Source organism: Oryx dammah, unplaced genomic scaffold (assembly GCF_014754425.2).
Source record: "Oryx dammah isolate SB20612 unplaced genomic scaffold, SCBI_Odam_1.1 HiC_scaffold_1, whole genome shotgun sequence".
Classification (NCBI taxonomy): domain Eukaryota; kingdom Metazoa; phylum Chordata; class Mammalia; order Artiodactyla; family Bovidae; genus Oryx; species Oryx dammah.
Genome location: NW_024070185.1, coordinates 21,926,240 through 21,953,750, shown reverse-complemented (window position 1 = coordinate 21,953,750; position 27,511 = coordinate 21,926,240). Strand labels below are relative to the sequence as shown.

At 39.6% G+C, this 27,511-nt stretch overlaps 1 long non-coding RNA gene across 3 annotated transcripts; it reads left to right on the top strand.

The window, feature by feature from the left end:
* Positions 1 to 84: 84 nt before the first annotated feature.
* Positions 85 to 25,670, top strand: LOC120862133. Of its 3 annotated transcripts, none has more exons than XR_005720703.1 (4): positions 85 to 3,286; positions 4,719 to 4,774; positions 5,050 to 5,129; positions 24,658 to 25,670. It is a non-coding gene; the product is annotated as an uncharacterized LOC120862133 (long non-coding RNA). The 3 variants fall into 3 exon arrangements; XR_005720704.1 differs by lacking the exon at positions 24,658 to 25,670 and having other exon boundaries at positions 85 to 2,934; positions 3,234 to 3,286; positions 5,050 to 5,356; XR_005720700.1 differs by lacking the exon at positions 24,658 to 25,670 and having other exon boundaries at positions 5,050 to 5,356.
* Positions 25,671 to 27,511: the final 1,841 nt, after the last annotated feature.

Below are 27,511 nucleotides of genomic sequence, written 5' to 3'. Positions count from 1 at the left end.
AACCCCATGGACTGTAGTTAGCTAGGTTCCTCTGTCCATGGAATTCTTCAGGCAAGAATATGAGGGTGGGTATTCATTCCCTTCTCCAGGTGGGAGAAGGGGATTTTCCAAACCCAGGGATCAAACCTCCGTCTTCACCTAGCTTGCTATCATTTAAGTATTAACATCTACATGCCAGTAACCTGCAATTCATTAACTTTCCCCATGATCCATGCCCTGACCTCTAGGCTGTATATCAAATTGTCTATTCAGCATCTTCACTTTTGAGGCTAAATATCAGGTCTCTTGGTTCTTTGCCTGCCCGCTCTGTGGAAATCCTGCTCGTCTACTAGTCTTCCCCATCTTAGTTAATGGGCCTGCCATCCACCTAGTTGCTTAGTTCCTCCCCATCCCCAAACAAAGACTTATTCTAGAGACAGCCTTTTATCTCACTCTCACCATATATGAACAAGTATTTTGAGTCCACTTCTACCCCACACCAAACAAGTGTCTGTTGTTTTTTGTCATGTTTTATGTTAGTAAGATTTGACTCAAAATATACATGAATGATCTTGATATAAATAAGCATTAAATTAAAATATTACTTTTATAGAGATTGTCTCTTGATTCTTTTCTAGAAATTAGCTCCTAAATTACCCAGAAGACCCATGTATTCTTAAGTTTGCACATGCATTGGAATTTATTTTTCCCAACTTCTTTAAAGGCCTTTACATTTTCTTACCCCTCAGACCTAACTGCTGTGGATTAGATACAGAACTATATATCCTTTTTAAAAATTTGTTTCATAGTAAAAATAACAATAATAATGACAACAATAGTATTAATAATACTATTAATAATTAGCACCTATTAAGACCTGTGGGCACTACAGAAAGCACTGTAGATTCATTGATGGTCTAGCCCTCACAGTGACACTGGGATGGATACTATTACTGTTCTTGTCTTAGACCTGCCCAAGGTTACACAGCTGGAAAGTGGCAGAGAAACTGGATACAGACTTATTTCTGCCAGACTCCAAAGCCCATGTTTTTATCCAAAAATAATTAAAAATTTGGAACCACTGAATCTTCTCGTGCAAAGAATATTTTGTCTGCCACACTCAGTAAGATATAAAGATTAGCTCTAGAAAGATCATACAATATAATAAAAAAGACCTTTTTACATCACTTTTCCATAGGTCTCATGGTCTATTTTTACATAATTTCCGAGGTAATTTCACTTTGTGGATGCTGAAAAATTGCCATTCATTTATTTTTTTCCTCTAACATTCATCTCTTCTCAGTCTCTCTAATGGACAACTTCACTGACTTCAAAACTGTAAAGGGAGAAACCAGGGAGAAACATGAACCTAATGAGAGGATGAAATGAATTATCAGAAAAGTTTTTCAGAGGAAGAACATTCATTGCAGCCATTTCGATCTTTATTTCTTTCTGTACTTGACAGTGAGAGTACCACAGAAGCCTTAATGAAAGCAGAACGAGATTGACTCAGGATAAACCAGGTTATGCTATGGTAACAAACAACCTCAAAATCTCAGTGCCTTAAAGAGTACTCACTCACTCATGACATACGCCCATCAATGGCCACATCCTATGATATTTTCTCCATCCATCCAGCGTCTGTTTGTACCCCCTATGTCTTCATTCTAGGCACAAGGGCCATTTTTTAGCTTCATGTAGAAACTACCTCAGGAGAAACCCCTGCACACAGAAGTTCTTTGATTGATTGATTTTGTTTGAGGTTTTAAATGCTTCCTTGGAAGACTGGTTACCCCCAGTGCCTTTTTTCCCTTGGTTTTGGGCCACTCTGCAGTTGGGACAGTCTAATTTGTGCTTCTTTGGCTCTGAGAGCCCCCTCCAAAATTCTTCTCCCATTTCTATCATGGGCTTTGGAGGCAGATGAGTAGGCTTGGTCACTTACTTGTTGTGTGGCATTGTACAATGTCTTAACCTCTCTCAGCTTTAGTTTCCTTGTTTGAACAGGGCTATTGTTCATTATTTGAACAGGGAAAAGTGGCTGAATTTGAGAAAAAGCCACGGATAATATTAGTAGCAGTTGTTGATGACTTGGGTGAGGCAGAGGCAAGAGGCAAGGATGTCTACCAGGTTTCTGTCTTGACAAATGGGTGGTGATGCATTTTGTTGAGGAGATAAGAGAAGCAATTTGTATGTGTGTGTGTGTGTGTGTGTGTGTGTGACAGAGACAGAGATCAATTTCAACATAAGGATTTGAGATATTCTCTAGGTGTATAAGTTGAAATGTTGAGTTTAAGCTTTAATGATACATAGGCGTGTGACCTGGACTGATAATAGAGGTTTCAAAGTCCTTTGCATAAAGAAGATAATTGAAACTGTAGAAGTAGGTGAGAGATACTTCTCAAAATGAGCAGCGAAGAGAGCTCAGGGTGAGCCCTAAGAATTTCTTTATTTAAGAAATAAATAAATACTCTATAGAGAGTAGAGGATTCTTCCCTCAAATGTTAGCTTTTATGTTACCATATCCCCTCCTTTTCCTGTTCTGCCTCTGGACATCTTTTTTTTGGGGGGGGTGGTGGTGAAGAAAAGATTATAGCCTCAATAGAGATGTATAGGAGAGTAGGGAGGAAATTTAATCAAGTGAAAAGATTGAGATGTATTAAATATCTAAGATCAGAGACCATATGTTTATTATTATGACAATAATCTGAATGGCTTAACATTTTACTTAGGAGTGTTCATCCTTCTAGGTATCAAGATGGCATTGATCCTGTGTTGGGAATTTGCCAGGTAAATGTAGTATAAGAAGAGACATCTATCTGAAGGTGCTGGTGGTGAGTAGTTCATATAGCCAACTACTTAGAATGCTTTTAGGGGAATGCTCATGGACTCTGATGAAATGAAGACCCAGGAGCCGGAGGACTCAATGAATTGAGTCCAAGGAACAGCAGATTGAAGGTACTAGGTGGATTGCCCCCAAAGACACTGAAGTTTTCTGGAACAATGGCAGAAGTTGGGTTTGAGGGGAGGAGTGTTCTGTCTTAAAGCATGTGACCAGAGGTCAGTAGATGATAGAAACATGTAAGTGTACAGTATTGTCAGATGTCAGAGATGCCAGGGTGGAGCTGTGGTGGTTCTAAAGTGGCATTAATGGGTTAATAAATTGTCACCCCTATCCTTAGTTCTATGGTAGGTGAAATGTACAGTTTAATGTGGGAAGATGCTGTGTTTATTGGTTCTTTTTCTTTTACATAAAGGATGAAGATTCCAGAGGGTTTAGTGGTTTGAGGAGAGAAGCCAGAAAGAAGAGGTACAGAGCATGCAGGGGTTAAGAACAGGGGAGGGAAACTGACTTCCTTTTGGCATATGAGGATTATAGGGACGGAAGCCTTAATTGGAATTAACTGACCACAGACATTCCAAAGGTGGAATTAGTCATAACAAAGATGTCAGGTCTGAGGTGGGGTCTGGCCCAGTCATGTGGGGGTGAACTCCCCGTGTGAGGACTGGGGTCATCAAGCATCTGAACATGGACCCCCTTCTGTGTGCAGGATGGAGGACCCGGCCTCTTTTCCCTGGGGTGGTCTCAAGATGCACTGAGTGGCCACATGCAGGATAGTTGTCATTTAACATCTCATTTTCAGCCTCACAATAAACCTGTATCCCTGGAGCTGTGAAGATTCAACACAATCATTTGCAGGAAAGCGCTTTAACAACTATAATCACAGTAAGTTTGCTGAGTTTTAGTGTTTCCCACACCTTTGATGTATTTCTCTCTATGTTTTTTCATGTAACTGTAACATACTCCTTAAGATAATGACTTCCCTCTAATAAGGACAAAGCCAAGATACTTTATTTACAGTGTTAGCCTGGCACCTGGGCTGATTCTCTGTAGTGTTTATGTAGTCTTGATGTGGACTGGCATCTTTCCCTGCACCTTCCTCAGCAGCTTCTCATGGCCAGATGCACCATCACTGTGTCTTTTTATTACAAAGCCCAGACTCTTCTAGGCCACCCACCAAGTTCTTTGCTCCAGTCTTAAGGGTGCCTACAGCTCCAGGCTCATTTGTAGAACAGAGCTGACTGACACACCCTAAGCAAGGGGATGACAATCTAGTCTAGTTTTCCGGGTACTCCTTGATGATTTGATAAAAGGCATCCACAGGAAAGTGGTACTAGATTCTGAGAACTGCAGTTTTACAATGTTCAATGTCTTCCAGACTTTCTTGGAGAGAGGCAGGTATGATCCTAGCCAAGAAAAAGTCCTTCCTTTATTAAACCCCCTATCTCCCTTTGAAATTTAACTGAGACTGTACTTGACTTTTTAGATGTTAAATTTTCTTGGAAGGGGAAAGAAGCTCGTGTGGTTGTATAGGCTTTATTTTTTTTTAGGCAAGAGGGTGTTAATTCCCAAGTAATTCATTAGCTTTGCTCTATCATCACTTTTCTGTTCAGTGCAGTATAACACACTTGGTCAACTATTAAGAGACGTACAAATTATTTTTAGTAAAATGTGAGTCAGTTTTGGGAGAAAAAACTAAGCTATATGTTTACAACAGTTTACAACATTCCAGAGAATTGAATAGAAGGAGAAGATACTTTTTTCTTCAGCATCTGTTTGTACTCTGTCCCTTTATACTGGGCAAAAGGGCCATTTTATTGACTTCATGTAGAAACTGCCTTAGGAGTACACCCTGTATGCAGAAGTTCTCTGGACAGTCACTGATATATTTTTTTTTTAGGCTTTAAATGATTCCCTGGAAGGCTGATAAATCCCACTGCCATCTTTCTCTGATGAGTGAGTGTTAATCTTTCAGTCATGTCCAACTCTTTGCGACCCCACGGACTATAGCCTGACAGGCTCCTCTGTCCATGGAATTCTCCTGGTAAGAATACTGCAGTGGGTAGTCATTCCCTTCTCCAGGGGATTTTCCCAAACCAGGGATCAAACCCAGGTTTCCTGCAGCATTCTTATTTATTTATTTATTTTTGTATCATATCACTCTAGGCTCCATGGGGTATACCCATCAATGCATAGGGAAGAGATGACTTTTTTTTTTTTTTTTTTTACAGTTGCCCTCTGCAGAGCCGTCTTCTGGAAGAAAACCCCAGTTGCCAAGGATAAACACATTTTAAATCGTCTTCCTTTTTTTGTAAGTTTGTGGAAATTTAACATGTGAGCATTCTTTGCATAATTTTATGGGCTCTAACATTCAGATGGAGACTAGTATTATTTTTTTACTGTAAGAAGGAAATCTGTACTGTATCTCCTGTTTAGGAGATGGGACTTAATCATTGTCATCTTTTGTACTTAGTGGTTCTGCCAAGGCAGTGTGGTCAGAATGAGGGTGGAATTTCAAATAAAAGAAACTTGGGAGAACATGATCTTGGTTGAGTCATACAGGCAACTATCTCAGCTTCCTCACCTAACAGAGCACTAAAATGTGTTACTGCAATTACAGAGTGCTGATTTAAAGGGAAAATGAAAAAGGATAAATGCACAAATGTAAACAGCTATGCATCTTGGGAGGATGTGGAGAGCTGAGATATGAAGGAAGGATAAAGCATCTCTTTTAAAGCATACAGCCCACAGCAGTAAGCACAGTGCTGGCCCCATAGGAATGGTTCTGTAATATTTGTTGATTGAGCTGTTCTTAAAAATAATACTGTAGCATACAAAGCAAAGAGTCTCCAAATGTCTTTATTTATTTATTTATTTTTTAATTTTATTTTTACTTTATTTTACTTTACAATACTGTATTGGTTTTGCCATACATTGACATGAATCCACCACGGGTGTATACAAGCTCCCAGTCCTGAATCCCCCTCCCACCTCCCACCCCATATAATCTCTCTGGATCATCCCCATGCACCAGCCCCAAGCATCCTGTATCTTGTATCGAACATAGACTGGCACTTCGTTTCTTACATGATAGTATACATGTTTCAAAGCCATTCTCCCAAATCATCCCACCCTCTCCCTCTCCCACAGAGTCCAAAAGTCTGTTCTATACATTTGTGTCTCTTTTGCTGTCTTGCATAAAGGGTCATCATTACCATCTTTCTAAACTCCGTATATATGTGTCAGTATACTGTATTGGTGTTTTTCTTTCTGGCTTACTTCACTCTGTATAATCGGTTCCAGTTTCATCCATCTCATTAGAACTGATTCAAATGTATTCTTTTTAATGGCTGAGTAATACTCCATTGTGTATATGTACCACAGCTTTCTTATCCATTCATCTGCTGATGGACATCTAGGTTGTTTCCATGTCCTGGCTATTATAAACAGTGCTGCGATGAACATTGGGGTACATGTGTCTCTTTCAATTCTGGTTTCCTTGGTGTGTATGCCCAGCAGTGGGATTGCTGGGTCATAAGGCAACTCTATTTGCAATTTTTTAAGGAATCTCCACACTGTTCTCCATAGTGGCTGTACTAGTTTGCATTCCCACCAACAGTGCAAGAGGGTTCCCTTTTCTCCACATCCTCTCCATAAAGTATAAGAAACAGGCTTGAACATTTCCATATTCAGTTACAAAACACAAGTCTGAATTCAGAGTATTTTTGGGGTTGCAGGTGAAGAAGGTAAAAGGAATCAATGAAATTTGAAAATGTTCAAAGCCTATTTTCCCCCTCACCTCCCAATTCTTCTTTCTCTCGTTTTCCTCTTCTTATTTCAGGAATCCAACAAATTTTGTTTTGGTTCATCAACCTCTTGTATTTTGACTCAAACAAGGCAACTGTAATTCATTGAGCAGGAATCATGATTTATTGGACCTTGTAGTCCCCATGCACATCATAGTCTAGTGCCTGGTACATAAGAGGGAATTTAAATATAGTAGAATGTTAGTTTGGTTTTTATTTTCTCTTCCTTTCCCAGATAGTCCCCTTTTTGCATTTGTATAAACATAAAAAGAACACTTTGTTCATTTTCCCCAAATTTGATAAGACTGCTCCACACTCTCATTTTCTTGTCCACATCTGTGAATATGACAGAAAGGATCCTGGCCACTGAGGACTTTACATGCCTCAACCAAAGGAGGCAGCATTGAACTCTAGGGAAGGACAAGCTCTAGACATGAGGAGGTATGACTGAGTCCAAGAGAGCCTGAGAAGTATTCCTGGAGAACGTGCGAGTTGAAGGAAAGCAAGGTTGACTAGATGAAACTGGGGAACCAGAATGTCAGTGAGAGAAGTGTACTCCAGGCGGACAGGACAGTCTATCCCAAGCCTGGAGTTGAGAGAGAGCATGAATCATTCAAGAAACCCGAGAAGTGGACTTTCTACAGCAGGAGTGTGAGGGTGTAACTCTTTTTCGGTGCTATAGTGGGTGGTCTCTAAGTGGATTTTCAATGACAGCAGCATCAGTATGGCAATACCATGTGAACTCTTCTGGTAAACATCCATGCTTTCTGAACTCGTTGGTTGGCTTGTTTTTCCAAGTCATGCTCAGTGAGTTAAGTAAATGAAACCTCATCGAGCTTAGATAATATTTCCCACTAAGTTCCTTAAATTCCAAAGCTGGCAGTAAACTGATGGTCAGCCTCATAATTGAGGTCTAAGAAGTAATAGCCACACCCAAGTCGACAGTGCAACCCATTAGGCGGAGCTTTCCCTGGGCTACAGTGAGTCCTGCAAATTATGCCAGGGACCCAGGCCTTGGTCTCCCTTGCTAGTAGCTGTAGATGTCATCATTCCTGTAACTGAAAACAAGAGGAATGGCTTGCTTTCCTCTTTGAACATTATCTTTCCTTTCCTAGGTTTAAAAAAATTCAGTTCTTCCTGTATAAAAATAATGAAGTGGAATATAGGTGTGACACATAGAGTGAATACCCTGCACCCAGACCCCTGTCCTGCAGCTCCCTACAGCAAGGGGTTGCACCCTAGAGTCCTCTGGCATAATAACCTCTGGCTACGGAGGGTGAGTAGGAATATTATCAGTTAACAGATTCCCAAAACACAGAGACATTTTTTCTCAAACACAGTAGCTGAGCAATATCGATAGGAAATGCAAATTGTACACTCAACAAACTTCATTAAAAGTATTCTCCAGGACTTTCTTCGTGGTCCAGTGGTTGAGAAACTGCCTGCCAATGCAGGGGACATGGGTTTGATCCCTGGTCCGGGACGGATTCCACATGCTGCAGAGCAACTAAGCCTGTGCACCATAACTACTGAGCATGTGCGCCACAGCTACTGAAGCCTGTGCGCTCTAGGGCCCTTGCTCTGCAACAAAAGAAGCCACTGCAATGAGATGCCAGCCCACTGCAGCAAGAGTAGCCCCTGCTTGCTGCAACTAGAGAAAGCCTGCACAATAGCAGAGACCCAGCACAGCTGAAAAATAAGCAAATAAATAAAATAATTTAAAAAGTATTCTTCAGTATATGCATCAAAGAACTCCTAGGGCAATGAATGCAACACAGATACATACATTATATAACTGTATGGGGACTAGGGAGCACATTTTCCAGTGCTCAGATGCCTCAGGTTTAGTGATGGAATCTCATTCATTATGTGAAAACCAAATAGACATTTGTCCTACAAATGATTAGAAAGCAGGATTAACTCTATGAACATATAAGACTGTAAAGTCATTTGTTATTGATAGAGAGTTAGATTGAAGTGTGGGAGGCAGATGCATTATTTTAAATTGTATTGTAGGTGACAGAATGAGAGTCAGTAATGTTCTAGTTCAAAGGAACAAGATTTTATCGACTCATCAAAATTTATCGAATGATTGTTATGTTTTGGGAACTGTATTTGGCCCTGAGCACATAAAGATAAATAAGGCATGCTCGCTCATCTCCAAACGGCAGTGGAAATACTCCTTGGAGAACTTGTTCACTTGTGTCTGATTCTTTTGTGACCCCATGAACTGTGGTCTGCCAGGTTCCTCTGTCCATGGGACTTTCCAGGCAAGAATACTGGAGTGGGTGCCATTTCCTTCTGCAAGGGATCTTCCCGACCCAGGGATCGAATCCGTGTCTCCTGCATTCACAGGCAGATTCTTTACCCCTGAGCCACCGAGGAAGCCCCGTTAGAGAAGACATATACATAGATGAATACTACACAATATGGTATATATTCCAGTCTAGGTAGGTAGGAAGGCCTAAGTACAACTGAGTGATCAATTTCACTTGAGGGGAGTATTGTAATCAGGGAAGATTTCAGAGGAAAAACGATGTTTTGTTCGGTGAGTAAGCATTTTGCAGACAGATAAGGAAGAAGGGCATCCCAGACAGAGGGAAGAGTGTATGAAAAGGCAAAATGACATTTGACAATAAACTACATGGAGGAAACTACAATTAGGAGGAGCTAAAGTGTGGGCCACACCACGAAGCACCAGCCACAGCAAGGCCATGGCAGTGGAAGGTAACAAAGTCCTTCCTTTGTTGGGCTACAGAGAGGTACTTAGATCCTCCAGACAGTTCCTACATCCTGATACTCTAAGTAAGACTTTAGTAGGATCTCACAGATCCAGGAATCAGAGCAAATGCCAGGGACCTTAAAGGCATTTTGTCCAACATAGATGTTGATTTTGCCTGACTCAGAGGACTTGTGGAGGATATAGGCCTAGAGTTTCTGGTAGCCATTTTGTGACACATGGAGCCTGAAAGCAGAGCAATATAAAGGAGCATAGGAGACAGATAGGAGAACATTAGGTCCTGGCAACATGATTCCACCCCTGGATTAAGACTTGCCTGAAACATGTCTGCTCCTGGACACAAACCAGTTTGAAGTTTTTGCTTAAGTTAGTGTTGTTTTTTTTTTCTGTTATGGTCAGTTGTTACCTAATGAACTTGGCATCTTCATTTTATAGTTCAGGAGACTAATACCCATGATGGCAAAGTCACTTGTTGTTAAGGGCCTCATTAAAAATTGAAACTTGAACTCAGGTCTCTTCACTTCGGTCAGAATTAGGAATACCCAGCATTTAAAAACTGTCTGCATGTGAGGGTCTCAATATGCATGTACTTAAAAATCTTTTTTGCAGTAACCTCATATTTGAGAGTGAGACCGAGTTTATTTAAAAATGCATTTCTGCATAACTGGTTTAGAGGGAGCATTGGACCAAGACGCTGACATTGTTGGTTCATGGCCCACTTTTGCCACTAATTACCTTTGTGACCTTGGGCTTATCTCTCTGGGCCTTAGTGGTTCATGAGACGTAATTATCTCTAAATCTTCTTTCATTTCTATGATTCTAAGCATAAATACACCCAATTTTCAATTATCCATGTTACATATGGCTCTATTCTCTGGGGAAAGCTTCCTTTTGAACAGTTGTGATATCACTGGGTTTAGCTTCACAGATACTTACTTAACACTAATTAGGGGATAGGTGTTGCAAAAGAGAATAATTATTTCTAAGCAGTATTGCTTATGTACTTTTGTATTCTCATATGCAATCTGATATTGTTAGCAGCTTCAGAGTACTAAACAATGCCTTCTAATCCAGGAAATGTGTGATTCCAGATAGGAGTGGTATTAGACAGAGGAAAGACCTATCACTGTGCATCAGTTGGAAAGGTGATGCCACAGTGTTCAGCAGTCAGAAGGAGGAACAGAGCAGAGTCCCAAGAAGCACAGGCAGATTGGAAACCACACATGTGTACAAAAGCACATTCTTGCCCACATAGAATGGGTTTTTTTTTCACCAGTAGTCTTCTGCAGATCTGCACCACAGTGATCACTGTGGATAACTGTCTTTTCAGAGTAGTTGGCTGTGAAGTTAGCAACAACTTGCTATTTTTCTTTACAAGATATTATGAACACTTAATGCTTGATGAATTCTTTTGGATAATTTTTGTGTAATATAATGATTCATTTGATTCACCAAAGTAATTTTCCAGCTTATATAAAGACCAACTTCAGTTTCTTAGCCTGTCCCCATTTTAACAATTCCATTGGCTGGAAGATGACCCTGGAATTTTGTGACCTCATTGAAGAGTCTTAGGGAGGGACAAAGATGCTGGCTGGGTCTGTAGTTTACTAGAGCCAGATTCCATTTCTTGTCTAATTCTTGCCTGTCTGGCCATGCACACACGACTTGAGCTCTCTAATCCTCAGTTTTGTCATCAGTCAAATGGGAATAATGATATTTCCCTCAAAAGACTGCCCAACACAGTGATCATTTACAGCATAGCCTGGATGTTACTAGGTAATAAATTATTAGTGAGGTTTTCTTGGGACTGTGTCCAAGTGACACATTAGGTTCCAAAGAGGAAAAACAGCAGAAGCATGAGACAGTCTAATTTTCAAGGTAGATACACAGTATGAAGATGCACCATAGTTTGATAAGTTCATTTGACCATAAGATAAACTGGTAGAATTTGTCCTAGTTAATTACTACCTTGCTTTGTTACTTTGGGAAAAGTATTTAGGCAGGTTCTTTATCATCTGAGCTACCAGAGAAGCCCATTTTACTTTTATAGATTTTTACTTATTCATAGTTATATTGAGAATATAATTGCTATCTTATTTCATAGAAACTGAAAGAAGATAATGAATATGAAAGTCTCTGAGACTAGAAAATGTAAAGGTGAAAGTGCATGCTATTATTAGTACAATTAACATTGAAAGTTAATATTACGGGTCATTTTTTTGCATAGTAAAAATAGTTATATTTATGTGTTGGCCCTACTGTTTATTAAAATATTATTTTTATTTATTAATTTCTGTGAGAGTAATATTGCCTTCATACTTTATAAAGGGTCCTAGAAAGGCAATATTGTCATATATTTTAGGCAAAAGAGTAAAAAGGGAATAGCTATACATGTTAAACATAGCAATTGTTAATGTGTGTTTTTTCTACCAAGAAAATAATCCTTTTCTTCTAAAGAGCCATTAAGTTTGAGAACAATATTTCCACTACTCAAAAAAGATTGTGTGGAACATGTGTTAAATCATAAAACATTTCCCTCTGCAAAATATTGCTAAGAGCATTATGTGCATCTAGGCTAGGAAAGTATGCAAAAATCCCCTAGCATTTTAACGTCAAGCCACGTGTATTTAGTATCCACCACCTCAAAGAGGAACGTTATCACCCTAGCACTGTGTAGTAAGAAGAAAACAGAGATTTCTAAGAATATATGGGTGTAATTTTCTGTTAACTGAAAGTGATTGACAGTTCGTGGAAATTTGCCTTCAAAATAACCTCTGCAGCACCCTTAGTTTTATTAGCTGTGAAGGAAACTGCTTGTTTCTTACCCATTTAGCTATCAGAAGCTCTTTTTCTTTGCCATCCTAATTGCCTAAATCCCTACGGATATATCGTGTAAAATCCATGTTTATTTAGTTTTTAAATACAATTGTTTTTTTCCCATTTGAGAGTTGGCTGAAATAAGATCATGTACAGAAAACTCCATGTAGTCTAGATCTAAAGTCATTATATGTACCTGGGGGATTGTAATAAAGTTTGAGGTCCTAGAATTTTAAGGTGATTTTTCTGAAGGGAGAAGCTTTATTCCATTTCACGTGCATGGATACAGAACAACTAAATTGTGCTGGTAAAAACTGTAACCCCCAAATAAAAAAGGGGAACTTGGAAGAAAAAGTCAAGTTTAATTTATTTTATCTGCAGAACTTGGTTTAAGGGAGATTATGAAACTATCACCAAAAAAAAAAAAAAAAAAAGGATTTGATAGAGGAGGAAGTGAAGCACTTTAGAAGCTTGCCTGGTCACTTTGGGATGCATAGTACACTCTAAACTTCAGACTCCATCTATCTGCTTCTTTCTGCCTCCCAGCTAAACTCTTTCTCCATGCCAACAGTCGCAGGGTGCTGCTTACCCAGATGCCACTGCTGGGAGCTAGAGCCTGGGGGTAGACTGCGTTGGAGAATGAGTTTCTTGGGACCGTTTTGCTTTTCTTGGACTTTACTGGGTTCCTGCACTTCCCTATGCCCCATCCTGTCCTCAGCTCTGAGTTCAGAAAAAGGATCTTCATATTATGGATCTTGGTTCAGAGAAAGTCTTTGTTCTGAAAAAGCTGATATCCTAAGCCAAATTAGTTTTCTGTGGAATTTCCATGAGCTCATATCCATAGTTCAGACTTCCATCTGTTCTGCCACGACGTTCTAGACCGTTATTCCTCCGTGCAATGGGTATACCACTGGTGGTGGAAGAGAAAAATTTAGGCGGTAATGGATAAACTTTTAATTGCTATATACTATCAATGCGTATAAATATATTAGTTTTCCATTTATGATAGTGATGTAAAGTTCCTTCCTTAAATACATCTAAATGAAAAATATGAGTTATTTAAAGATGTTTATTAATAAGATCTCAGGTATGGTAAAAAAATATGAAATTGGCATGTAGCTACTTGAGGTTAGGGAAGCACTGTTATATACTCCAGGCTATCTCCTTACTTACCCTTAGGACCATAAACTAGTCAGAGTCTCTCAAAAGTCAGGATGTCCTTGGCATGTTGGCCTTTACCTTAAGAATGTCAGGCGATGATGAGGAAATATACCTCAGGAGATTCTAGGAGATCTTTGACGTAGAGAATGGTGATAAATATGAAAGAAGGAGTCACAAGGTACAACAGGGGTAGAGGAAAGGACATTGACATTTAGCAGTTGAGATACTGGAAATGTTTACTGAAAGAAGAAATCTTTACTGGGATGAGCAGGAGTTAGCCAGGTGGAGAAGAAAGGAATGATGTAGTCTAAGCTTATTTCTTAAGCCACAGCTCCCAGTGGTGAGCTTTTGGGCTTTGTCTGGGGGAGATGGGAAGAGTTGAGCTATCTGTAACTTAATTCCTGTTATTCAAGTGTATTTACAGCTTGGTTTTTACTGATTCTCCTGCAGAGGATGGAACAGGGTGGTGATCTCCTCTATGACCAGTCTCACCCAAGGGGTGACAAGGAAATAGCAAAAGAGGTGAATCATCTAAGGGATCACCACTCACCTGAAATTAAGGAACAGGAATGAGAAGGGATTTCTCCTTATATTTAATACATTCCAGAAATGTCTCATTTTCATTGTCTGAGAGTGTCTCACAGCAAGGAAACTATGCATTCCTAAGGGGCTCGACTCAAACCTCTGCAATACTTGGAGGGGTGATGGAGGAACAAATGTTGGTGAGCGTGCTCTTCTCAGTAGGGTTTGCATCTTTCCTTATGAAGTCAGGCATGTTTGCTAGAAAATCAACCACTGGCAGCCTTAGCTTGGAGAGAGAGGTTTGAGTTCCTTTTCAAACTTTTTCAGAATGACACAGAACAGGAGTGTCTAATAGAAATATAATGTGAGCTGCATAGATCATTATAAGTTTTTAATAAACACATCATAAAAGTAAAAAGAAAGAAGTGGAATTAATCTTAATAATATATTTTAACTCAATATATATCTAAAATGTTTTAGAATAAAAATATATAAAATACTGAAATATTTTGTATTTCTTTCCATGTAAATATTTGATATCTGGGGCATATTTTCCATATACAGCCCACATCAATTAGGATGCTAAATTGTCATTGAAAATAATATTTAGATCTCATAATGTTGAAAAACTAAATTTATGTATCTAAAATGTCTTAAAATTTTCTCAAAACTGAGTTAAATATTAGTTTAAATAAAATAATTGTAGTTTTTCAATTTAGTTAAAAGAAAATAAAATTTCAGTGCCTCAGTTCCACTAGCCGTGTGTCAGGTACACAACTGCACATGAGGCTAGGGGGCAACTGGATCTGGAGGACAGGGTGGAAGAAAAAATCAAAATAAACTTTTGATTTTCATGTTTTCATGTTTCATTCCTTTTCTTCTGTAATGACTACCAAAGTAGGAATTTCTTAGCAAGCTGGGTGATGAAAGTACCTTAGACAAAGGTTCAGAAAACCTTGCTCTAGACCAAGCTCCATTGTTGATCATGCTCTCCTGTAATTTGAGGAGAATGACACCTGCTTCCCTGCCTTGTTGGGTTTTGCAAAAGATGCTCTGAAGATCCAGTGAAGTCCTAAGTGACAAATTCATGGGGCCTGAATGGTCTTCAGATATCTTAACAGATGGTTCTCAAAAGCTTGTCCACAGGCCAAATGATTTTCTTCCATATTTTTGAGCTTCTTTTTCATCCAAACTTTTCTTAAACAAATTGACCAACTCTAATTCCTTCAACAATTCTCCCTTACCCTCCCCAGGTCATTATTTTAATTTCACTACCATGGTTCTTCTCAAGTGAGCATGTTTTTGTGTTTGTCTCTATGTTTCTTAATTGCACTGTCTTGAACTGAATGCACTTAAGATAAGATGTGACAAGGGTAAGGTTGAGTAGGGCAGCCTCTAGCTTTTGTACTTGCTTGCTTTTCAATTTTTTTCTTTTTTGGTAGCCACAGACATTTGACTCATATCAAGCTTATCAGTAACTGAAGCCCCTGTTTTCCCTCTTCCTGTACTTGTTTGATTAGTTTTGTTGCACTTTCTGAAATGCCTCCTTTTTTCTTTTTTGAAAACAAAACAAAACAAAACAAAAAACCCCCTAGAAACCCCAACAGTCGGTCTTCTCTCTACACTATCGATACCTTTTCTTACCCATCTAGGCCTTCCCATGTGGCTCAGCTGGTCAAGAATCCGCCTGCGATGTGGGAGACCTGGGTTTGATCCCTGGGTTGGGAAGATCCCCCGGAGAAGGAAAAGGCTACCCACTCCAGTATTCTGGCCTGGAGAATTCCATGGACTGTATAGTCCATGGGGTCACAAAGAGTTGGACACGACTGAGCGACTTTCAGTCACTTTACCCATCTAAAGTTTTAAGCCATATTGTGCTCAATTTAAAAAATATATACTTTTAATTGGAAGGTAACTGCTTTACAATGTTGTGTTGGTTTCTGCTGTACAACGAGAAACAGTCATATTTTCTCTCTCCTACCCCTCTAGATTGTTACAGAGTGCCAGACTGGGCTCCTTTTAACAACGGGTGTAAAGTGGCTTGAGAAATCTTAGTGAAATGCCTCTCAAACTTTAGTGAACACACATCTATACTGGGGATTGTCTAACACTGATTCAGGAGATCTGGGGTAGGTTCAAGACTTTACATTTCTAACAAGCTCCCATGGATCACGTTTTGTACTACAAAATCTTTTAGGATCTCTGAAGGGTTTTCTTTCTTCCATATTTTTCTTCCAATCTTTCTCCCATATTTTCTTCATTATCTGATGAATGTGCATTTTCTTACTGTTAATCAGCTCTGAGATCCTTTACAATCTTAGCTGGGGCTTATGTGTGCAGCATTTTGAGATTCTCAGTTTCTTAAGGGAAGAAGCCATCTATACTCTTCTTCTGGGTTTTCTCATAGTCTGATAAAATGAAGTGTTAATAAATGGTGCTGATTTTTACTGAGTTTGTTTGGCTCTCTGGTGAGAGCTGGACAAGGCCACAGTCATGCAAAACTTACTGAGGAGGCAGGGGTAACTAACACCAAAGTGGCTGTCAGTCTCTGCAAAGTATTTTTCCAATTTGCTTTATGGCATTTTCGATTTCCTCAGTCTTATTTCATTAAAATTAAAAAGAAATAAATGCAAAACATAAATATCAGAGATTCTTTATTTTCATTTGTGTGGGGAAGAGAGGAAGGCTGAAAGAAGATGTGAAGGTTGCTGTAGATGAGGAAACAATTTGTGGAAAAGTGAATTTACTGGGTGAGAAGGTTCTGAGTTCCTCAGCGCCGTTTATACTCTCAGATGTAGACTCAAAGTGAGGTAAAAAGTGGGTGTTTTTTTTTTTCTGCAGAATGGAAATTTGCCCCAGGTTTTCTTTCCTTTCCATTTTTTTTTACTCCTTTATCATCTATAGACTACATTTCCCCTGATGCCCCTGCCCTTCCTCCACTGTTACAGCTTCTTTTTCTCAGTCTTCTTGGATTCATCTAGCCCTGCACTGCACTTGTCACACTTCTTTGAAAATCTAAAGTGTCTTTCTAGTAATACAGCTAGCCTGCACTCAGTACTTTTATTGTGGTTTCTAGAGTCATACAGAGCAACATTTCTTTATGGAAATGAATTTGAATCTTCAAGGGTGTGGAAAATCACATGTGTTTCACCCTTACATGTCTGAAAGGTGCCACTGGAGTATTTTTTTTGCTCTCTACTAAATCTCAGAGGGGTGCTGAGTTAAGTACCTGCCAAAGGCATGGGTTGGTAAGGAGACTCAGGCTCTGTGCAGTCAAATGCAGCCAGCTTGGTTTGTGTGTGAAAGGACAGGGTTTTCCCCAGGCTGCTGGTAATGATGCAAGAACAGACTTTCCCCTCCCTGGCTTCCTGGAGTAAAATGGCTGCCAACGTATTTGGAACGGAACTTGCAAATATACCAATCGCTGGAAGACAGTAACAAGGATCCTTTGATAGTTTTGTGTTCACTGTGACCACCTGGCATCCACTTCCTTCTTAGGGAAGGATTCTGGAATATCATTAGCTGATGCAAGCTTGTGACATGGCTTGTGACATGACATTGTTCAGGAGGCACTGTTGGCATGGGGCAGGGGGCAGTCCTATTTGGATTGGGAGTCCCTCAGGAACACAAGGTTACAGGAGTTCTAGTGGAGCCCATCAGGGAGCAGAGAGAAACCAGACACAATGGGGACTGTTTAACAATTAAAACCAGTCCTTGCTTGTGTGGTCCTGTGTTTCAACACATCATTCTCATAAAATGGACAGCTGGGAGGAAGAATGGATTTCTGGTAGGTTATGAAGCCAAAAACCTGTTGAACATTCTTCATAAGGTAGTGGAGAAAATGTCAAAAGCCTTAAAATTTCAGGGAAGTTACTTAACAGCTCTGATTGCCACAGGCCACCAGGCTGTTGGGTCGTGGGATCATAGGTGCATAATGAAGAAAATAAAGAGGTGGGCTGAGTTAGACTCAGAAACAATTTCAAAATGCACTAGGACTTTCTAGGAGACTAGTTCTTTTTATTTTTTAAAAAATAAAGCTTTTTTTTTTTTTTGCATTGAGAAATAACTATGCTCATTAAAAATACTGTAAGATGTCACTTATGAAAAATAAACAGTATGATTTCTGCTTCTACCACCCATTCATAATGTGGTGTATTTGTTCAGAGTTGTCCTCTATGCTTTGAACAAAAACATAATTATGTCCATATGGGAGATACAATTTTGACTCCTTTTGAAATTTTAGCTTATCAAAGTCTATTTTCTGTTGTTTCAAAGTTGGCAGGCACAATTTGTCATGTAAGTTTTAATGACTGCTTTTGTAAGTTTGAGCCAAAAATTACTTATTCATTCCTATGATGTTAGGCTTTTTTTTTGGTATTATAACTACTGAGGCCTCAGGTCTTGACTATTTTGAATTAATTCCTCAAAATTAATTCTTAGGGAGGCTATTTACTTTTCTGTGATGGGCAGAGTCTAGTAGATTTATGATAGAATTCTTGTGTGATTTAAGAGCATAGTGTTGTCTAGGCCAGTGTCTACAACTGTATTGTCCACCTAGTGGCACTTGAATCACCCAGGACACTCTCTGCTCCTGCCTCACTTACAACCAGCGGGCTCAGACCTGTCTGGCTGGACTAAGAGGAAGGGATTCTGGGGATGAAAGAAACAGGAACTAATTGCTCTGATGCAAATTGATTCAAGAGAGCCCCTGAGACATGTGCTCAGTGAGCTGAAATCCCTGCTTTAAGTGCACTTAACAATTAGTCTTTTGCGGGGGAATTGAGTTGGGGGGAACTGGGGGCGAGTGGGTGTGTTCACCAGCCCTATAATCTTGGGCAAGTCTCTTAACCCCCTGAGACTCAGTTTTTCCATCTGGTACCTAACCTCTTGAAGGGCTGATGTAGCAATTAGAGGAAATGTTTGTAAAAGAATTAACATAGCACCTGGTCTAAAATGAAAACTCAATAAAAGTTAGCAAGCATCATCATCACGATAGTTGTTGCTGTGTCTTGCTCATCTCTTTTCTCAAGGGCTTCACTCTGCCTCCCCAGTCCTTCAAATATCCTCAGGCACAGTTTCTGGAATTAGGATGTTTCACACCCTGATAAAGAATATTGGCATGCTTTCAAACTGTGATGCTGGAGAAGACTCTTGAGAACCCCTTGGACAGCAAGGAGATCAAACCAGAAAATTCTAAAGGAAATCAATCCTGAATATTCATTGGAAGGACTGATGCTGAAGCTGAAGCTGAAGCTCTGATACTTTGGCCACCTGGTGCAAAGAGCAGACTCATTGGAAAAGACCCTAATGCTGGGAAAGATTGAAGGCAGGAGGAGAAGGGGACAACAGAAGATGAGATGGTTGGATGGCATCACCAGCTCAATAAACATGAGTTTGGGCAAACTACAGGAGATGATGAAGGACAGGGAATCCTGGGGTGCGAAGAGTCTGACATAACTGAGTGACTCAACAACAGTAACAAAGCTGATCTGACCACCAAACTAGCCCACCTCCAGAAAATGAACTCTCTCCAGACTGTTTTCCTTTATTTCTGCCTGAGCTTACCCGAGCTTCGACTTTTCTTTTCTTCTATCTGAGCTTAAGCTTTAGGTATTGGTTAAGGCAAGAACACTCAGAACTTAATGTTTAGAGAGGAGAGTAGAATTATGCACTGTATGCCCTTTATCTGTGGTAAATTGGGCCTATACAAGACATATAGAGAATTGTGTTTATTAACTTATTCACTGTCAAGGCACCCTCTGGTTAGGTGGTAGTTGGGTAAGTCAGACCTGGGCAGTGGATGAACCAAATCACACAAATTCCCACTTGGCTGAGTTGTATAATCTGTGCAGGCCTCAGGTATGAGTCTTGGGAAGAAATGTGGAAGAACAAATGCCACATCAGAGGATGTTTCATGACTGGTGATTACTAGAGGTCCAGGTAAGGAAGTGACTTGAAAATTGCTCAGTTGTGTCCGACTCTTTGCGACCCCGTGGCCTATACAGTCCATGGAACTCTCCAGGCCAGAATACTGGAGTGGGTAGCCTTTTCCTTCTCCAGAGGATCTTTGCAACCCAGGAACCAATCTGGGGTCTCCTGCATTGCAGGCAGATTCTTTAACAACTGAGCTATCAGGAAAGCCCAGAGGTCCAGGTAGGAGAAAGGCAATTGGGATGAAGAAAGCCTAACTTGGGATTTATTCGCTGAAAAGGAAACTAGGAGCCAGAGGAGAAAATGAAACAGGAATTACATAGATTTGTGCCATAATAGCAAAAAGAATTATATTAGCTAAATAATTCTAATAGCTTGCTATCTTCCAGTCCTTGTACCTATATTAAGAGATTTATAAATTTCATCCATCCAAATCTCATTTAATAGGTATTAGTATTATCTTCATTTTCCTGATGAGAAAATTGAATCTTAGAGAGATGAACTAATTTGCTCAGGGTTATAGACATGTAATTAGCAAAGCAGGGATTTGAATTTAGATGTGTTTTCCTCTAAAGCTTAGATTCACATAGATCTGGCAGCACTGGAAAGATAGATGAAATGGGATGGTGGCTGGGGAACTAGATGCAGAGTGACCACCAATTCAGTGACTTCTGTATTCAAGAGAGAGATGAGGGGCTTCCCTGGGGGCTCCATGGTGGAAAAAAAAAAAATTCTGCCTACCAATGCAGGAAACATGGGTTTGATCCCTGATCCAGAAAGATCCTACATGCCATGGAGCAACTAAGCCCAGGTGCCACAGCTACTGAGTCTGGGAGCTGCAGCTGCTGAGCCTCTGTGCCCTAGAGCCCACGCTCCGCAACAAGAGAGTAGCCCCCACTTGCCGCAACTAGAGGAAAGCCCCTACAGCGATGAAGACAGCATAGCCAAAAATAAATAAATAATACACAAAATTATTTTAAAAAAGAGAGACATGAGGGTATAAAGTAAAGGAGCTGCCGCAGGAATGGAGATGAAGATACATATACATAATCTCGTAAGACTGTGTGCTACAACGGTGGCTTCCAACTCTTGAAGAGTATCAGTTCTTTGTGGAAGTTCAGCATATTTATTTTTGAAAGTGGATTCCCACAGTATATATATCTCAGGCCTTCTGAATTAGAAACTCTGGGGCAGGACTTGATATTTTCCCAAAGCACCCTAGTTCTGAAGCTCTGCTAGGTTTAAGAAACACAGTTCTCCTGCCCTTGACTGAGATGTTTAGGGTGGAACATGAGAGATGGAGGATTCTAGGACGACATGCAAATTTCTGAATTGTGTGACTGGGTGAATTATGGGCACAGTCCACTGAGCTAGGAAATAACAATGGTTTTGAAGGGTAAGATGTTGAGTTCAGTTTTGGACATGTTGAGATGTAGTAGACCTGTGGGGAGCTGGATATCAGAGTCTAAAGCTGGGAGGAGAGGTCAAGGCTGTGAATTTAGATATGGGGATTGTTGGTATTTGGAGGGTGGTTGCTGTATATATGACCCTGTATTTGGAATATTTGGAGAATTCCATGGACTGTATAGTCCATGGGGTTGCAAAGAGTCAGAGACGACTGAGGGCCTTTCACTTTCTGCTGTATATCTTACATGGAATTTTCAAAATATCCAAACCTCTAATTTTTTTCTCAATAATCAAATAGTCACTCTACATGTTAAGTACATTCACTTCCTGACCCATGACTGAGTCTATTGCTTTTTAAATCTAAATAGCCGCTTTTTAGCTCCTTCAGAGTCACTCACTGTTACGAGTACTCATTTGCATCATCTCATTGGATTCAAACTAACGATTTGCTAAAGTAAAATTTATTATCCCTATATTTTAGATGAAGAGGTTTAGGGAAGTTGTGTTACTTGCCTAAAGTAATACAGAATCAAATAGTTGAGTCAGAATTTGAACCTAAGATTCTTTCTGACTCCAGCTTCAGAGCTTTCTAGCTATTTCACAATAGAGCTGCTCCCAAGTCAAGCAGACAATATTCACAGTACCTTTATTTTACAGGCTAACTCCAAAGTATGTTTAAATACAGAAAAATACATTTAGAAAATATGAGTTCAATGCTTTTGAGACACAACCATATTTAGTAAAATGAGTTTATGTGTACTTTCCTGGGGTCAGTAGCATTAAACAGATCCAAGTACTTTTTGACCTTTGCCCAGTAGCCTGTAGGGTGGTTTCCTTTGTCTGTGCACTCAGAGAAAGGGAGTAGGGAGGGGTATGGCATTGATTTTTCTGGCTCAGGAAATTCTTTTGCATGGATTGACCTTCCAGGATTTTTCCAACTTGCTTTGGGTTATATATCCAATTTTGGGCTATAAATGAAACTAAAATGGGCTCTTGGTACACCCAAATTAAAACTATGTCTCAGCACTAACATGGTTTTTCTTTAGATTTGGCTAGATACAGACATCTGCCACATTGTTTTGGTAGCACTGATAAGTATGAGAAAGTGAAAGTAAAAGTGAAGTCGCTTAGTTGCCTCCAACTGTTTGTGACCCCGTGGACTGTAGCCCACCAGGCTCCTCCCTCCATGGGATTCTCCAGGCAAGAATACTGGAGTGGGTTGTCATTTCTTTCTCCAGGGGATCCTCCTGAACCAGGGATCAAACCCGGGTCTCCCACATTGCAGGCAGACGCTTTAACCTCTGAGCCACCAGGGAAGCCCAAGTATGAGAAGACCTGGTCAAAGACATGCAGGCCACGATGAAGACTGGCAGATTAGAGTCGATACACTGAAAGAAATTACATTCTTTTCTGCAAGATGAATCATACAGCTGAAACTATGTGGGATCATCTGGGCCAACAACCATAATAATAATATTTACCCTCCAAGTGACAGATATCTAAGATAACAACTACACCCAGATGACAACTCAGGGAACAATAGCCCAGCTTTTTGGAATGAGAACAGAATAAATGCTAATTGAGCAATATTCTTTCCAGGGGGATCTCAGCTATGGCAACAGTATTAGAAATTTAATAATCCCCAGTACACTCTGGTTACTAAAATTCAGGATAAAAATAAATTCTACCAGGATATAAAATATGGAAATATTTGGATGATGATTAAGGAGGAATGTCTGTCAGTTAATTAAGAGTTGGATAGCTAGAATTTGCCCTCAGATGCACATAAGTATAAAGTAAGGGAAATCTCACCCAGCTGTGAAAAGGCAAGCTTACCAATAAGTTTGTTTTCCCCAACCCCACCCAGCCAAGTGCATTCCTATTGCCCAGGTGTGCCTGTTTATCCCCAAGTCCCAGCCACACCTACTCCCTGTTCTGGCCCCACACCAAGGAACATATAAAAAGCCCCTCCTTTGAGATCGCAGAATGTCTTGGAGTCACTATTGATTCTTGACCTACTTCCCCTTTTCCATCATGTCTAGATATGTATCCCAACATCTCTTCTATTCCACGGTTTGGCACATAGTAGGGGTTAAATATCTGTTTGTCGCCTAGATTTGGTTTTGACTCTTGCTTTTCTATTCCTTCACTTCTCAGCCTGTACCTTGGATCTCATTTCATAACCTCTTAATTTTGTCCTTTGGTATTTGGTTGCACAGACCCTCAGGAGGCAGGTTAGTTCAATGGAAAGAAGACAGGATTTAGAGTCAGAAAAGCCCAAGTTCAAAGCTTGGTTCCATACTTACCAGTTTTGTAAACTCGAAGAAATCACTCCCTTACTTTGGCCCTGCATTACCATGTGTAAAATAGATAGCCAGTGGGAATTTGCTGTGTGACTCAGGGAGCTCAGACTGGTGCTCTGTGCCAACCTAGAGGGGTGGGATGAGGTGGGAGGTGGGAGGGAGTTTCAAGAGGGAGGGGACATATGTATACCTATGGCTGATTTATGTTAATGTATGGCAGAAACCAACACAATATTGTAAAGCAGTTATCCTCCAATTAAAGATAAATTTTAAAAATGACTGTATTATAGAGTAATTGTTTGGATGAAAACAGTATAAATACAAAGAACTTGGGACCCTTTATGTGCTCAATCAATATGTCAATATTTGTTGAATGGCCATTTCCTGTCTCATGTCTCAGTCCAGATCCAGCTTCAGTCATTTATTTGATTCCATTCATTCTGGAGTGGGGAATAAAGTCAAGAATTATGCTTAGAGTGCATTTATAACACTAGTAACTCAACTGAGATGAGTTGGAGGCTATCAGAACATCTCATTTGCTGGAGCTAAAGTTATCTGTCCAGGACCAGATTAAAACATGGACAAGGCCTCTGCACAGGCAAGATAAAGATGCCCCTTCACATACTCCACATGTAAGTTAAAGTGTAAAAAATATCTAATGAAGTTCAATGTTCTCATTTTCCCTCCATGATTTCTACTCTGCAGCTTTAAAGAATATTGTATTCTTAAAAGTAATAACAATCACAGCCACTTTAAAAATCGGCCCGGCATTGCCCTTCAGGTCTTTCCTGCTCACAATAGCTGAGGCGGGTGGAATAAAGGAGGATTTTCAACCAAACAGTGTGTTTTAAATCCTTGAGATACAATTTTTTGAGAGTTTACTCTATTTGGACTCTTCAAAACTGTTAGCTTCCATTTTCTGTATCTTGTCCGTTCGGCCCAGGTTTCTATTACTTGTGACACTGAAATAAGAGTTTTCTCCAACATTAATCCTTAGACTTTCTGCATGTCCTAACTTGTTCAAGTCTTGTGTTAATACAAGCTCATGGCAAGCAATGTGGACTGAAATTCAACAGCCATAACCCTCCTACTTCCTTGCCAAGAGAATCTCAACACTGTTCAGTTACTAAGCCCATAATATTTTTTTTTCAGATAGTGGAGTGCAGTTTGTTACACTGGTGGGCCCAAGGCAGTCTCCTCTTACCTAAGAACCCTGACCAACTTTTGTGAAAACCTTATATACTCTATGAAAGCCCATAATCTTTATTGGTCCCTCCTTGGCCTCAGTGGATGAATGAGCATTAGGTTAAGGCAATCCTGATGTAATTCCTTTTCTTCCTGGTAATGTTTGATTTTATACAGGTGTAATCTTGCTTAAGAAATGTGGAGGCAAATAAGGGAACTTTTGGGTTTCTTCTGCTCTGGAAAGGGACAAAAGTTTCATACTTTTCTGAATCTGGTTATTGTTGGATGAGAGCTGGTGCCATGGAAGCTCTCCTGAGGCGCGAAAACAAATACAAGGACAAAACTGACATGCTGAGAATGGCAGAAGAAACGATGGCGAGAACCTGGACCCTTGATGTCACTGAGTCACTGACTGAATCTGTGCTGGAACTGTTAGGAATTAGTTCTTATCAAGATACTTTTAGTTATGTTTCCTATTGCTGTTGTTTAGTCACTAAGTTGTGTCTGACTCTTTTGCGACCCCACGGACTGTACTCTTCTGTCCCTGGGATTCCCCAGGCAAGAATATTGGAGTGGGGTGCTGTTTCCTTCTCCAGGAGTTCTTCCCAATGCAGGGATCAAATCCGTGTCTCTTGCATTAGCAGGTAGATTCTTTACCACTGAGCCACCTGGGAAACCCTGCATGTTTTCTATTATAAGCATCTAAAAGCATCCTAAGTAATTAATATTAAAGCCATCTCTCATAAAAATACTTTTTTTCAGGAAAGCTTACTAGAAATTGCTATGCTGGTTATAAGACATCCTAAACAGACTGAATTTTCTAAAAGATTGTTAATCTCTGTAAAAATAAAAGGCATGATTTGATTAGCAATTGTTTAGTCTGGTGCTCCTCAAACTTCTGTTATTTACATCCCAGTCTTATGATTTTATCATATCCTTGTGTCATCTGTACTAGTAAAAACATTTTTAAGTTGTTCATTGTAAGTTGTTCTTTTTAATAGTATACTTATTTAAAAAGTAAACTTTCTTATTAACTAAAATTGAAAACAAAGATTATTTGCCTTAAATAGAATAAAAAAAGAAATATTAAAAAAAATACCACGAGCTAAGTAATGTTATTAAATTCTTGTCAGATATAGTTTCCAGTGAAGACTGAGCTGGAGGCCTGCTATTTCTGCTGAAAGGAGACACTAGGGAGTGTTACTGAAGTGGTAAAATAATCCCTATGGCAGCTGGTACTATGCTCCTGCTGTAACTGGAAGCACTAAAAGAGTATGTCAAGGGGGACATCCATGACTAGCTGAATTTATCTAAACGTCAAGCTGGTGCCATCTAAAATCATCTGATATTCCAACAGTGCTCTGATTGCCCCTAAAACTGACTTGGCAGACAGCCCTCTCAAGGGCCTGGCACCCTGAGCAATACCTCCTGTAGAGATGCTCACATTAACCTTGAGGAGAGGAAAAAAGGCCTAAGAATCAGCCTTTGATTGTTGTGATTATAAAAGGACATAGGAAGTCAATGTTACAATGTTTTATCATACTTTATACTGAAGCAAAGACAAGTAATCATTTATTATTTTCTCTATGTCTGTTGTTTTTTACTTTTTGAAATTAGTTGGCCCATTGAGAATGTTTGGAAAATTGTGGTTCTTCTACCCAGGAAAATGCAAAACATGGTTTTCTGAATATGTTTATGAGTGAGTAAGAGTAGGAGGTTAATTTAAATGCACTAAACTAGAGACTTATTCTCCTTTAAACATCTACTTTGAATAGACATAGGTTATACTGATATTGCCTTCCAGGAGGCTTTAAGAGACAAGGCCAGGTTCTACAAAAAGAGTATTAGCCAACTCTATGTAGTCATCCTTCTGAAATTTGAAATGCCACTAAATGTACCCAGTAAAATTATTCCTGAGCAAGCAGACTCCCAGGCCTGGGTGGAGTTCACAAGAGTTACTTAGGTAAAATAAACAAAAAATGACAGGAACTTTGGATTGCTTTTGTCTGAACTTGAGTGTCTGGATAGATCAGCAAAAGCTGCAAACCACACACCTGCTTATCAAAGCAAAGAGAAACCTAGCAGGCACCTGTTTCTTACACCGTCAACTGTGCAAGACTCTCACAGGATTCTAATTTATGATGGCCCCTCAGTCCTTAAAAATACTCTCTCCTCTTTTTTCCAGCAAATAGCTTTACCTTTAAAAGGCATAGAATGAGTAGCAAGATGAAAAAGAACCTTTTAACCTCTAATTTCAAAAGATAATATTAAAAACATTTAATAGTAGGACTAAGCCATTAACTCAGATGGTAAAGAATCTGCCTGCAATGCATGTGACCCAGGTTCAAACCCTAGGTCAGTAAGATCCCCTGAAGAAGGATACGACAACCAACTCCAGTATTCCTGCCTGGGAAATTCCGTGGACAGAGGAGCCTGGTGGGCAACAGTCCATGGGGTTGCAAAGAGTTGGACATGACTGAATGACTAACAAGACATTAAATATATAATAAGAGAATAGTTTTTGGAACACATTTTAATGGATTATGAAACCACAAACTAAGCTTCTTATTTTTTCCTTTAAATTTGGTATTTGATTGAGCTAATAATTCATTTCAAACATTCGTGAATGATTAAAACATATTTCTTCCAAGCATTGCAAAAAATAGGTTAAAAGTACTTGGTCTTGAAGAGGAGATCTAAGTAATGAAGGTTATGTAATATAATTCTTTACATAACAAATGCTGGAAAAATACTAAAAAAATATGAAAGATGAGTTTTTCATTATCTTCAAGTTAGTTGATTTATATTAAGAAGGACCTGC